The sequence below is a fragment of the Ixodes scapularis genome, unplaced genomic scaffold (genome assembly GCF_016920785.2).
Source record: "Ixodes scapularis isolate PalLabHiFi unplaced genomic scaffold, ASM1692078v2 PGA_scaffold48__2_contigs__length_671460, whole genome shotgun sequence".
In the NCBI taxonomy this organism is placed as follows: domain Eukaryota; kingdom Metazoa; phylum Arthropoda; class Arachnida; order Ixodida; family Ixodidae; genus Ixodes; species Ixodes scapularis.
Genome location: NW_024609877.1, coordinates 85,550 through 99,801, shown reverse-complemented (window position 1 = coordinate 99,801; position 14,252 = coordinate 85,550). Strand labels below are relative to the sequence as shown.

At 45.5% G+C, this 14,252-nt stretch overlaps 1 protein-coding gene and 1 non-coding gene across 2 annotated transcripts in view; both read right to left on the bottom strand.

Annotated features, from left to right (window-relative positions):
- Positions 1-14,252, bottom strand: part of LOC8026203 (transforming growth factor-beta-induced protein ig-h3-like) — a 137,659-nt gene that overhangs the window by 49,479 nt on the left and 73,928 nt on the right. The gene's annotated exons all lie outside the window — the stretch shown is intronic.
- Trnah-gug lies at positions 1,892-1,963 on the bottom strand. The gene has a single exon. It is a non-coding gene; the product is annotated as a tRNA-His (tRNA).

The following is a 14,252-nucleotide window of genomic DNA, read 5'->3' as shown; positions in this document are numbered from 1 at the left end:
TTTTTTTGCAAACCATATCTGTCTGCTCCCTCGACAACCAATCCCGCCAAAGGGCTGTGACTTTCAGACGTCGAATGATATGTTACAGTGTTTGCTAACTAGCGATCGCCTGCATTTGATTTTTGTAGCATACATATTTGTCGGAATTACAAATTTCGAACCAGGCCACTAAAGATTGGTCAGTGGCCTATTCTGCCGATGTATCTACGTAAACACACGTTTGGCAGTGTGGGATAGCAGTAAAATGTATATTTTGTGGATATTCATAGAAATGCATTATATGATTCCATGTCTGGACCTGAAAGTATGGTACCTGCCCCATGGCAATAATTTTAATGTGATGCTAGAAGGAGCATCACATGAAAATTGCTTTATATGAGGTGGGTACCCTATTTGCCAGGCCCAAACACGGGATAATATAAAGCAGTCTATATATGGTATATAAGGAATTGGGCAGATGTGGTCATATCTGCCCAATTCCTTATATATCCATATCTGTATTTTCATTATAAGTCTAGATATGACATTTTTGTAAGGGATGGCTTGTAGCATCAGCTGCAGTACATCGGAAGGTGAAACAGTAGGTGTGTCACTCTATTAAACTACTTCTATTATATTCAGGTGTTGCCTGATACGGTTTAATATACGGTTAGACCCACTCCGGTGAAGCTCTACGGATTGGCCAGATATGGTTCAGCTTCCGCTTCGACCAATTACGGTTGGGTTTCCGGACTGGGTATTTCCGGTTCATTTACGGTTTCTAGAAATCCGGTTTGCTTAGGGGCCCATATGACGGATTAAAATTCCGGATTCATTCCGGTTTATTTTTAAACCGTTTTTTTTTGGTAGGGTAGGGCTTCCCTATCCCAGCCCCAGTTCGAAAAAAAGGGCATTCCACAGAAACTATACATACAAAGGGGTGGACGTTGTTTCCTACAGATCTGCAATTTTTTTGTTCGAAAAAAGATGCAAATTTTATTTTGTCATTGCAGAAAAAAAAGTATGTGCGGGAAAGGGGGGGGGGGGGGTGTTTCGTGAAAAAATAGTAACGAATAGAAGTAATTTTTATTACTTCAAAAAGTAATCAGATTACTCTTCTGATTACTGCCTAATAAAAGTAATCAACTGATTACAAAATTACTCCAAAAAGTAATCAATTACAAGTAATTTGATTACTTGTAATGCGTACGGTTCAAGTCTGGAGCCCGGTACCTCCTCTCACCCCTTGCCCTCATATAGCATTTTGTCATGGGCGCCCCCCCCTCCCCTTCCCTTCCCCCCGAAAGAAAATCCTGGCTACGTGCCTGACCTATGACGAAATTGCCTGTGACGACTGAACCTGTGACGAGTTCTCATAGACACGGGCCAAAGATAACCCCCGATGAGGACAAGGGTGAAGTTTGGAAGAACCGTATCTAGGTCACAGCGGCTCAACGGGCAAACAGAATGTAGCTGACGTTTTAAAAGTCGAACAGCCTCGAACCCAGTCGCGTGTCTGGGTGGCAGCACATATTTGGAAGAAGGTGGATTATGGGCCTGTCCATCCGTCGTGCAGCGGCCCGCGGCCGCCGTCGCCACGGGAAGGCCAAAAAGGCCCGGCCGTTCGGGGTTCTGCTCGGCTTGGCCTCGTCGCCGAGCAGAACCCCGAGGGGCTTGGCCTCCTCGCCTTCGTATCTTTCCCTTTCCCGTTGTACGGCAGTGGAGGCCTTGACTGACAGTGATAGCCAAAAGAGAGTGTGAGTGGAAAATACAGAATACTTCTGACCTCGCACATACCGTAAAGCTTGGTAAAACCTCCGCCTCCGGGTAGATGGCACCAGCGTGCCAGTTTGTTCTCTAGCCGTGCATCACACTTCGTCATTTTCAACTAAAATAAAAAAAAAAAAAAAGTTGCCGTGACCAGGATTCGAACCTGGGTTATTGCGGCCACAACGCAAGGTACTAACCACTATACGATCACGGCCGTCCGAGGGACGAAGAAAGGTGACACTCGTGCCTACGCTCAGAATATCGACGCTCTTTCCCGAACCGGTCTGGCGCCATCAACAAGGGAGCCCTGGGACTGCGTGTAAATAGATTGAAAGATTTGCGCTATTTTGGATCTCTAATCTACTTACTATTCACGAGAAATTATCGCTCGTTCATTGTCAGAATTATTTCCAGCCCACGTTAAAGGAATGATGCGTAAAAATGAGAAAAACTATACGCACGTCGGATGTGTTTATTCTTGAGTATTTCGTTGCACCACACCCTTTTGAAGCAGCGTGGTAGTCCCCGAGGGGGACGATAGATGGTGCCAGTGTAACAGGGTGTTCTCTGATTGTAAGCGGTTGCAAGCGAGCGCAATGCACTCGATTACACTCAAACGTAGAGATGCGAATCAGCTTTTATTTGTCCACTTGCATCACGTGACATTGTGCGCTGGTGACGTTTGACCGCCGCCATTTTCTTACCTATAGAGTCGCGCGGACGTCGTTGGCCACGCTGTTGCTTCTCAAACTGAGTGAAGAGCTCCGGCGAAGTTTTAATTGTCACCCTGATTTGCCTCAAAGTCGGTTCAGCGTATTAGTAGACACATCTTAACTAAAAACTGAAATAACGAGTGACCATAATTTTTTTTTTTTTTTTTTTGGCAAAGTGCTTGGAGTTTCGAGTTGGGTTGGAGAGACTCTATGGGAAACTTTGAAATCTTGACGTCAGACGTTGTATGGGGTCAGTACAGCTGGTACTCGAAGGGTAACAAGATGTTTTGTGGTGTAAAATAAATGTCAATAAGTTCCGCGAGTGCGCCACTAGCGTCACGCACAAAATTCCCCTGTCATGCGGTAAGGTGTACGTTGGCCAGACGGGGAGGTGCATCAATGATAAGATCAGAGAGCATGCGTTGGCGATTAGGCAGTCCCCGTCTGGCCACCTAATGGACCACTGTGACCGTTGCGAATGTGGGCCCAACTTTGGAAAGTGCAGCCCCATCTTTGGTGAAACCCGTGTCATTGGCGACACCTGTGTTGTTACAAAGCAAAAACGGCCAGAGAAATTCACGAGGCTTTCCTGATTAAGTCCTACCATGACAATTCATGTTATAGCGCACGCTCTTTGTCCTTGTCTGATAAAGAATTCTACTATTTGAAGAACCAATGACGCTGGTATTTGAGGAGTGTGTGTTTCTAGACCATATTTTTGTGCTCTGTCAAGTGTGCCTGCTTTTATGTTGTTTTTTTTTTAATTGTGTCATCGAAATAAACCATTCAGTGTAAAGTTACGCCGCGTCCTGTCCAGTTATATTATTCTTTCGTTTTCTTCCTTGTTGTTTTGGCGTAGTACACCACGAATAAATGCTGGTTGAGATTACACCTGCAAAACAAAACAAAATGCTCAAAATGCAGATTTTTCTCGACTGCCTGCTCGACCTATTCAAGTTACAGAAGGCATGACGTCATCCCACTGGAGACGCGGAAAATTTGGAATGTTGGCTTTGGCATAACCCTTATTTACCGTTTTCTTAGTAGCTATTTCGAATATAGAAATAGTAACTGTAGTATGCCAAGAGCAATGCATGCATGGTTATTCCGAAAATGGGCTTAGATTCTTTCCGGAATTCAGTGCCATCTGGTGACTCAAATGTCGGTTTGACTTTTACCGTACTAATAGCGGCAATGAACTTGTGGTCAGCAGTATTTTATGGGGCACCGTCACTTTCGCAAGTCAACGGTAAACGAGAATGAGCGCTTCACTGCGCAGTTCTTTTTCAATGTTTTTTAGTATCAAAGGCGAAATAGATGCAACCAGTCAGAACGAAGCGCCAACTTACATAGATGCCTTGATAGAGTTATATACCTCAAGGGGTTTGAAGCCGAGTGTGTGCTACTAACAGATTGACTGGGCCCGAGTTAGAAATGGACGCTTACGCAGCTCTTGCGTCCAATTCCTGCTTCAAGTCGCTCCAACGACTACAATGTATAGGCCTCGAATCATCTGCTTAGGAGCATCTTCAACATCTTTCCTTATCAGTCAACAGAAGGCCACCATTAGTATAGCAAATATGCCATTTTTCAGATGATGATAGTGATCAAAGTGGCCAGACTGAATTCCGGAAAGAGTCTATTCGAAAGACCACAGGCTCTTGATATGGCGTGAGAAGATCAGCGATATTGTCTCGCTCTGATGTGGACTAAACAGTCCACATCAGAGCGAGACAATATCGCTGATCTTCTCACGCCATATTAAGAGCTTGTGGTCTTTCGAATAGACACTTTCCGGATGAACATAAAAATAAATGAAAAATAAAAGCCATTTAAAATTCCCTGTAACGCCGGATTAGAGCGTAGCTCTTGAGGAGGAGGATGGAGGCATACTGAGGGATAGGTGACTCCTTGAGGTCACGTAACCTCAGGGCCGGTTTGCTCATCTTGCGGCTGCGGCTGCGGCCGCGGCCAGGAGAGATTTTTACGTCACGTGACCAGCTCCATGGGGACAAGGAAGTACCTAGCGTCCCTGTCTAACGGCGGAGAGATCCGCATCGCTTCACGCACAAAAGCCTAATTTCGCTCGCAGAAACTGATTGCAGGGACTTTCAACTGGAGTCTAATTGACCGCCCCTTTATACTGTAGGAGCGGCAGGTAAAGTTACGGCCAGGGAGGGCAAATAGGAGCCAAAATAAAGAAAAAAACACTCGAGATAAAAGCGGTAGCAGTATTTTTATATACCTCCGCCGGCGCCGCGCCTCGCGCCTTCTGTTGAGGAAGAAGAAGAAGTGCTCGCCACTGAACGCCCGAATTTTCGCCTTCCAATTTTAAGTCACTTACTGGGGCCGTTGTGGCCCTGGGACCCACTGCAAAGAAGGCAGTGATTTAGCAAGACGCAAGATGAGCTCCAAGGAGAGCAGCATGACGGTCCTCGTTGACCGGGTAAATGAACAGGTAGTGGAATGCTCCAAGCAGTCCAAGGATTATCGTATCATTCTTCCACGTCTACCGACAGGTATGCTAGTTACAAACTCCCTCTTTATGCATGCGGACATGTCCGGAAGGCCCTACAAGACAACAGACTTCAAGGAAGTTCTGTTTTCGATGACTGAACGAACTGATCTAATAGCTTTGGGCCCATATCAAATGAGCCATGTCTGGATGGCTGTCTTCGCCAACGGAGCCGCAAAATGCAAAATCAAGGCATGCGAAGAGCTTGAGATCAAGCAAAAAAGGTGCCTCGTGATTGATCCAACCAAGGACGAAATCAAGAAGAAGCTTCTGTGGCTACCACCTCAGCTTCCAGACAGTGAAATCAAGAAGGCGTTGGAACCTTTTGGAACGGTCAAAGATATAGCAAGAGAGAAGTGGAGATTTTCAGATCTCGAAGAAACGGACACCCTGACCCGAATAGTGACCCTCGCCCTCAAAGACCACCTCACGGTTGACAAGGTCCCACACACGCTGAACATCTACGGAGTGAACACCCTGGTGGTCATTCCCGGACGACCTCCGCTCTGCCTGCGCTGCAAAGCGATTGGCCACATCCGCAGGCAGTGCTCGACCCCACGCTGCACGCAGTGCTGGCGATTTGGACATTCGACCGAGGAATGCATTGTTACCTATGCATCTAAGCTACAAGGTAACGCCTCTCCAGTGGCTGATGTGAGCGAGCACATTATGGACGTCGATGAGATGTTCACGAAAGACTTGGAACCAATGGGCGAGTCTCAGGGATCCCACGAAAATACCTCCAGTTCAGGTGAAGGGCCCTCGGGTCAACATGAAGAAGCACCCAAGCCTAGTCAGGAAGAGGTCTTAACGCAAGAAACGCCAACTAGAACCAAGGACGACACCTCAACCAACAAAGCCAAGGAGGCAAGAAAGTTGTCCATCCAATCAACTTCGCCTACTTCGAATGAGGGAAAAGACGAGAGGACGACCAAGGGGGCGAAGGTGGACACAAGTGAAGCCCTTCTGATTGAGGAACCATGCTGCTCTAAAGATGCCCTCGTCGTTAGTGAAGATGAACGAGGGTGCGTGGACTTACAAGAACAGCGAGGAAAGTCGAAGTTTAAGGAACGGAAAAAGACAACCTAACCCGATCAGAAGCCAACGTGTAAATGACCACAGTCAACCTTGGCACCACCCAGACCAGTACTTTCACCATATGCTCTCTTAACGTTCGAGGTATAAATTCGCGCAAAAAACAATATCAGCTGTTTCGGTTTTTAGAACCGCACAACATCGACATGGTAGCACTCCAAGAGACAAAAGTTTCTGAGGGAAATGTTCTGTTCTCGGCAAATACCCTATGGGCAAGCTCATACGACATCTACCACTGCCCAACAATTGATTATTCTGCTGGATGTGCGCTCTCGTTTCGAAAAGGTTTTGACTATCGAATGTCGAAGGTGCGGATGCAGGAAGGCTCCTAGTTGCTAATGCCCTTATACAAAGAAACCCCGGCCGCATAGTCGTTGTTTACGCGTACAATGACCAAGCGCAAAGAGAAAACTTATTTAATCAAGTAAGGATGCATGCTGATACCAGATTCGATGTTATTATGCTCGGAGATTTTAACTGTGTTTTGCATGTCAAGGACAGAATTCCGAACAAGAAAATTATGGACCCAAATGTAGACGTTCTCCGAGCTCTGGTTAAGGATTGCGACCTTATAGATGTTTGCACAACACAGAACGTTCTTTAATACACACACTTTCAGGGTTCATCACATGCGCGTTTGGACCGAATCTACGTACCTGGTTCGGCTAGTAGAGCACTTAGTAACTACAATGTGATCCCTACATATTTTTCAGATCATTGCCTGGTCATTGTCAGTGTAGGTTCGGATCGAAAAAGAAGAAAGGAAAGACCGCAGTCATGGGAATGTTGGAAAATGAATGAAACATTGTTAGGAGACAATGAATTTCAAAATGCAGTAGAAGGTCTCATACATGACCTTGAACAAGTCAAAACCGGGTGGTGCCAAAGTTGGGATCTGTTTAAAATGAGGATACGGGAACAAGCAATTGAGAGGTCATCGATAATTAGGTATTATGAAAAAAAAGAAGAGAAGCGCTTAAATAGAGACCTCTTATACCTATACAATCTTGAATGCCAGCAGCCAGGGATGTATAAAAATGAAATCAAAAACATTAAGAAACAAATCGAAGATTACGACAAGAAGCGCTATGAAGGAGCTGCTGTGACAACAGCCTACAACTAATTGAAGGTGAACAGCCCACGAAGAGAAACATTCATGCTGAACGAGAGTACGTTCGAAAAAAGTCAGTGTCAGTGATAAAACTAAATGGTCAAGAATTGACAAACGAAAACGATATTCAGAATGCATTCGTCTCTCATTGCGCCGAACTTTTTGCAACAAGTATTAAGTCTCCCCATCGTCATCTTGTAAACCCTGAGATGGGGAACGATAAAAAAACGGACGAACACAACAAAATCTCAAACGCAGCTTGAGATTTTGCGACTGCGTTTGAGATTTTGTTGTGTTCGTCCGTTTTTTTATCGTTCCCCATCTCAGGGTTTACAAGATGACGATTGATTACCAGCTCGCCTGCACTCTCTCACTGCTTACAATTCTCCCCATCCACGGCTGCGTGAAATAATAGCAAAATTGCCCAGCTTAGAAAATGAAACGAAGGAAAAACTAAATTCTCCCCTTGATATACAGGAGATTACTCAAAACATCACCGAAATGAAAAGTAATAAAGCTCCCGGTCCTGATGGATTGCCTGCAAGCTTTTATAAAAAATGGAAGGAAAGACTAACACCAATTCTTTGCAACGTTTTCAAAGAATCTTACGCCGAGGATACCTTGCCACTGTCGTTTCGGAAGGCACATACCATACTTATTCCTAAATTCAAGGACCCAATCAAGCTGCAAAGGGTTGAAGGCTACCGACCTATCAGTCTCCTGAACTGTGACTACAAGATTTTTGCTCAAGTGCTGGCTGGAAGACTTCAAACAGTAATAAGTCGAGTCGTCGGTGATCATCAGACATGTTCCATCAAGGGAAGAAATATACAAACTAATCTCCACACCGTACAATCAATGTTGGAGATATGCCAACGTACACAAGACTCTGCAGCTATATTGCAACTTGACCTCGCAAGAGCGTTCGACAGAGTGGACCACTATTTTCTTTTTGCGCTCTTAAAGCACATAAATATTGGCGAAATTATTGAAAAAGGCGTAAAGCTTTGTTATAAGGACATATCGACAAGATTACTTCTAAACGGATCTCTGACAAAATCTATACTAGTTCGAAGGTCGGTACGCCAAGGTTGTCCACTGTCGCCGCTACTCTTCAATATCTACCTGGAGCCTCTCTGCAGAAACACCATCAATGACAATGACATACAAGGGTTTCGCCTTCATGCGTGCGAAGTCGAACTCCTGGCTTACGCGGACGACTTGGTCCTGATTTGCTCCAACAAACCAAGCATCGTAACAGCGATGTCACATGTCGACGACTACTGCCCTGTGTCTGGTGCTTTGGTGAATAAGGATAAAAGTAGTGGTTCGTGGTGCGGGGAGTGGGGTACAACACCTGCCAAGTTCGTCGACATCGAGTGGACAACGAGCAAGCCGCAGCTTTTAGGTGTGCCACTGAATGTCATGGACAATCCGAAACCCATGTGGGATTCTTTAGAAACCAAAGTCAAGTCAGCCGTTCGTATATGGAAACTAAGATACCTTTCCACGTTTGGCAAAGTTGCCGTTTGCAATATATTTCTCTTGTCAAAATTAACATACATTCTTCAGGTCATGCACTGTTCTAGACTTACAGTTAACAGGTTTAACAGGATTTTTGCAATGTTTATTTGGAATTCAACGTACGAGCCCATGCGGAGATCAAACCTCTTCCGACGAACGGAGGACGGCGGCCTAGGTCTTGGGCATATCTTTGTTAGGCAGCTGATGGCGAGATGGAAATTTTATCGAACACCACAGCACCCGTTTCTAGAAACGTGTAAAACATATTTCTTATCAAAGTACACAGGAACAGCAGTAAGTACAGAGTCATCGAGCAAAACGATCACTTTACGCGGCTTCTACAAAGAGGTAGCAGACACCATTGATTTCCTGAGAGCACGGTTTACCGGTGACTTCTTAGAGTAAAACAGTAAAAGCGTGTAAGGCGCAGTAGTGGAAGTGGATGATTTCCAAAAAAGGATCACAGTGAAAAAGTAAGACACGCGAAAAATACAAAAAAAAAAAAAGAAGTCCCTAGCGCGATTTGAACCCGTAACTTTCACGCCGTGACGACAAGTACCGGCGCTTTAACCTCTCGACCACAACAAAATTTGTTTTCTTCTTTATAACAGTTTTATTCACCAATGGCATGTTCAGGCTACATATACATTTGCTTAGCACATATCATTAAGGACTTTTGGAGTTTTCACATAGTTTTTCACATTTCTTTACCCACGGAGGCAAGTCATCTTGATCTGTGTAGGTACAGCGTAATTGGGTTACAAATTCCACGAAGTATGCTTCAACTGGCCGTGGATTAAGGTCTGCGCTTCTAACTGCCATCCTCAAGCACCAAATACTGTATAGACCAACTAGCATTATGAGGTCGTACGGCACACGTTCGTGAGAAGTAATTGGAAGAAAACGAATCGATTGTGACGTTATTTCTAAGTCCTTTTTCAATGTCCTCTGTAACACGTCCCAAAACAAAAGGGCGTCCCAACAAAAAATAAATACATGCTCTATAGTCTCAGGCGTTTTACACAGTAGGCAGTTGGTGGTCCATGGAACAAAAATACTTTTCTCATGGAGCCATGCTTTCACTGGGAGGGTCGAGGTGTGAAGTTTAAAGAAGAAACTTTTTGCACGCGGCGGGATCGCCATTTTCTTAACACGACAAAGAACATCCTGGCCAGGGCTTTGTCTGTGCACTGCGCGGTACAAGGGCTCTGGGAAAAGAGTGTCATACAGGGCATTGGACAGGCCCTTCCTACTTACAGATGACAAAAAGTCCCTAGAAAAGCGAACTGACAAAAAATTGTACCTATCGACAACCTCCTTGAGAAAAATTCCTATTTTGGATGGTTGCTCCCCGCAGCTTGAGACCAAAAGAGTAGGTAAGTGCCACGCCAATTTTGTTTGAATGACAGTGCGCATAAATGGTTGTTCGATATCTCATAGAAAAAGGAATCGTGACACAAGTTTTCGTACAAAAAGGTGTGCAAGGCCCAGTCCCCTCAAAGGGATGCGACGGAAAAGGTTATCCCTTCTCATCGCTTCCCAGCTTGATTTCGAGATAAACATAGCACAGATTCTATGGACCTTTTGCATACTACTTCGAGTACATTGCAACACTTGAAGCACATACATGAGCTTGGCGACAAGGAAGATGTTACAGGCCGTTGCCCTCGCAAAAATGGACAAGTCTCGGTTCGGCCAGCGTGCTACTTTCCGTTTCAGTTCGGCTGTTGCTTCGGACCAGTAAACACTAGGATTGTGCATATGCTGGAGTGGTACACCAAGGTATTTTGTAGGCGTCAAGCCCCACTTGATTCCTTCAAACTCCAATGGCTTTGTAGCCCATGAGCCGTGCCAAAAACCATATCATTTTTCTAGATTTACAGCCGCACCACTAACGTCACAAAAGTGTTTAACCAATGCGATAGCGTTGGTCACACTTCTTTTATCGCTGCAGAAAACTGCAACATCGTCGGCGTACGCCAATACCTTGACTTCGAGCGCGTTGAACAGAAAACCTTGTACATTCGCGTTGTTCGCAACACTCAAACAGAGAGGTTCCAAATAAAGAGCGAACAACAATGGTGAGAGGGGGCAACCCTGTCGCACTGAGGACAGTACGGGAATGCTCTCAGTTACGTTACGGTTTACTCTCAGTCGTGTGGAACAGTTCTGATATGCCATTCGCACTCCGTCATATAAAACGTGTCCAATGTTAACATGTCGCAAAATGGCCCAGAGGAATTTATGGTGCACACGGTCAAATGCCTTCTCGAGGTCAATCTGTAGCATGGCAATCTGATCTATTCTATCGGTGCAACAGTCTAAAATGCTTCTGGCTACGTGAATATTTGTTTGTATTGTTCTACCCTTTATTCCACATGTTTGATGATCGCCTACCAATTGGCATATTACATGCTGCAGCCTACTATTGAGAATTTTCGCAAATATTTTATAATCTACATTGCAGAGACTTATTGGCCTGTAGCCCTCTACACGACGCAACTTGGCGTTATCCTCAGATTTTGGAATTAAAACCGTGTGAGTCCTCATGAAAGACAGCGGCAATATTTTTTTCTTGTAAGATTCTTCGATGACAACGAGTAAAATGGGACAGAGCCGACTTTTGAGCTTTTTGTAAAAAGTTGAACAAAGTCCGTCAGGGCCTGGTGTTTTACCCCCGGGCAGGTCGCTTATTGCTTTTTCTACTTCTTCAACACTGATGGGTTCCTCCAGCCATTCCCGCGTGTTGTCGTCTAGTCTCGGCATTAGAGACAGGATGTCTTTCATTTCACAATCGTGCCGTCCTGAAGTGAGTGAAAATATCCTTCGGTAATGTTCTACCAACGCCTCCTCGATGTTCGGGCTATCCGCAGTGAGGCTGCCATTCCTTTCGATTTCGGCTATTTCTTTGGACATTGCATATCTTTTTTCAGCTATCAAAGCTTGCTTGGTAGGTTGTTCGCCGCAAAGAAACCTTTGCGTTCTTGCGCGGACCACAGCACCTTCATGACGCGCTTTCTGAAAGTGTTCGAGTAGTGCTTTGATATTTTCTATGTCTTTTACTCCTTGACCAGGGTTAGTACATTCTGCTTCACTGAGGGTCTGTAAATTCTGCTGCAGTTTTCGTTCTTCTGCTCTGGCGTAAAACTTGAGCGTGCTCGATCTTTCGATTGCTGACATTTTAACCTCCTCTTTGAAACGCTCCCACCGTTCTAAGGGGCACATCCCACTTTGCTCAACCATTTTATCAAAAAGATCGTCCACTGCAGCTTCAAAAGTCTTGTCTTTAAGTAGGCTTGCGTTCAGCTTCCACAATCGCCAGTTAAACTTTGACCTATGGGTTTGGTTTTCTCCAATTGTAACATTTACGAGACAGTGGTCACTAAAAAACACAGGTTTTACGTGATAAGATCCAATGTTATTTACAATGTCACTAGAAAAATAAATGCGGTCAAGTCGTGCGTGAGAGGATTTCTGAAAATATGTGAACGGAATTTTCTTTGTACTTTTTGAAATGTAAAAAACATCTTCCAAATTATTCTCAGCGATTATTTCACTCAGCACATTTGCACTAGAATCACTTACGCGCGTGAATGGAGTTCTGTCTCTTGATTCACAAATGCAATTAAAGTCGCCTAGAAATACAGTGATCCGATCAGATTCGATGTAATGTGAAATCCCTTGGAAGAATGCCTCCCGTTCACTAACCTTACAAGGGGCATAGATGCAAATTACTCTCCACTGTTCTTTTGTCAAATTAAAGTCACACAAAATAAAACGCCCATGGTCATCGGTGATGACACTCACATCTGAAAGGGGAACAGACTTTTTCAGGAATAAAAAACAACCACCTGCAGTGCCAACTGCATGCGTTACGCATACCTCGTACGAGGTAAGAAAAGGCTGTAACGCTCTCGTCACCTGCTCTTCCTCCGCCATTTTTGTTTCTTGTAAGGCCAAAAAGTCTAATTGCTCCTCGTGGAGCAAACGTAGCAGCTGGTACTGTTTTCGACTAGAGTTTAGTCCTCTAATGTTGAGGGTTCCAAATGTTAAACCTTTAGTGGAAGGGCCCGGTTTTTTAGTCGGAAGCATTGCTAGGATTGGAAGAGGAAGCGTGCATTGGAAAGTGACATACAAACAACTTCACATGGCAGTTACATCATGCATAACTTTGCAACTGGCACTAGTAAAGAGAAAGTGGAACTAAGAAAGACATGACCTAAAGCGTTCGGAGTTTGAATGTAACCAGAAAGTAACCATCTTCTACGAAGTTCGCTCTCGTCCATTTCCTGGGGGAGGGCGGGGCTTGCACCGTTTCTTCCTCCCGTGTACTGGAGTCCAGTCCGGCCCCTCCTCTACAAGGTCCAAAGGCCTCTTCGAGGGGTCAGCGCCGTCATCCATTTCCAGGTCGTCTTCGGACGTGTCCGAATGGTTATCGGTCATGCAAGCCGGCTTCGTTAACTGGCCCCTCGAAGGGTCCGCGGCAGCACCGTCGACGTCCGGACTGATGTTCCCAGCCGCAGGGTTGTCAGCTCCCAGGCAACTTGGAAAGATGGTGTCGCTCTCCCGTGCTAGGTCTCCCTCTCGACCGGCCAGTGGATCAGATGAGATGTAGTCATTCTTCCGGGTTAGGTGTCTTTCACGTCCAGCTTGAAAATTAGGCGCCAAAGTGTCTTCCTCTCGTGCAGGGTCTCTCTCTCGACCAGTTGGACAACTTGACAAGGTGGTGTCATTCTTCCGTTCTAGGTGGTCTTGTCGTCCGTCTGCAACATTTGGGTCACCAGTAGTGACTGGATGTCGAACGTCGTCTACGCCTTTCTCAGCTTCTTCTTCATCGATGAAGAACTCCGAGTTGTCTTCCCCGGGAGCAGGCAGCATCACGGTGGCATATGTTCGAACGCAGTCCTCTTGCTCGTGGCCATAACGATTGCACTTGTCGCAGTGGGGAACTCGGCACTCTCTGCGGATGTGGCCTGTCCTCTTGCATCGGAGGCAGAGTGGTGCTCTCCCTGGAACGACGACCAGGACCTTGCTTCCGAACATAACCAGCTGGTGCGGGAGGTGATCTTTTGTTGTGCCCTCCTTGAGGTTCATTTTAACGAATCCCGTTGTCGTCTGAACATTCTGGAATCCTTCCACCCTCCACGTGTCTCGGGACACTTCGTTCACCTCCCCGTAAGGCTCTAGGGCCCTCCTTACAGCGTCGTCGCTTATGTGAATCGGTGTCCAGTGCAGTCGTAGTCGGACCTCGCATTCGTCAGGGTCGATGAGCAAACAGCGTTTTTCTTTCACGACTAGTTCTTTTGCTGCAAGAAGCTTCCTCTTCGCAGTAAGAGAGTTAAACGTAAAGAGCCAAAAATGGTTCATTTGGTACTGGCCAGCTCCAATCAAATCTTGTAGAGCGCCATAGCGTTCCATTTGTGTTCGAAAATCGTCAATCTTGTCCGGAGGTGTCACAATGCACAAATACAGAGTTCAAAACTTCGGTACCTGTGGGCAGAGACGGCATAACCACTCGGTAGGATTCCTGAGACATTTCAGCAGA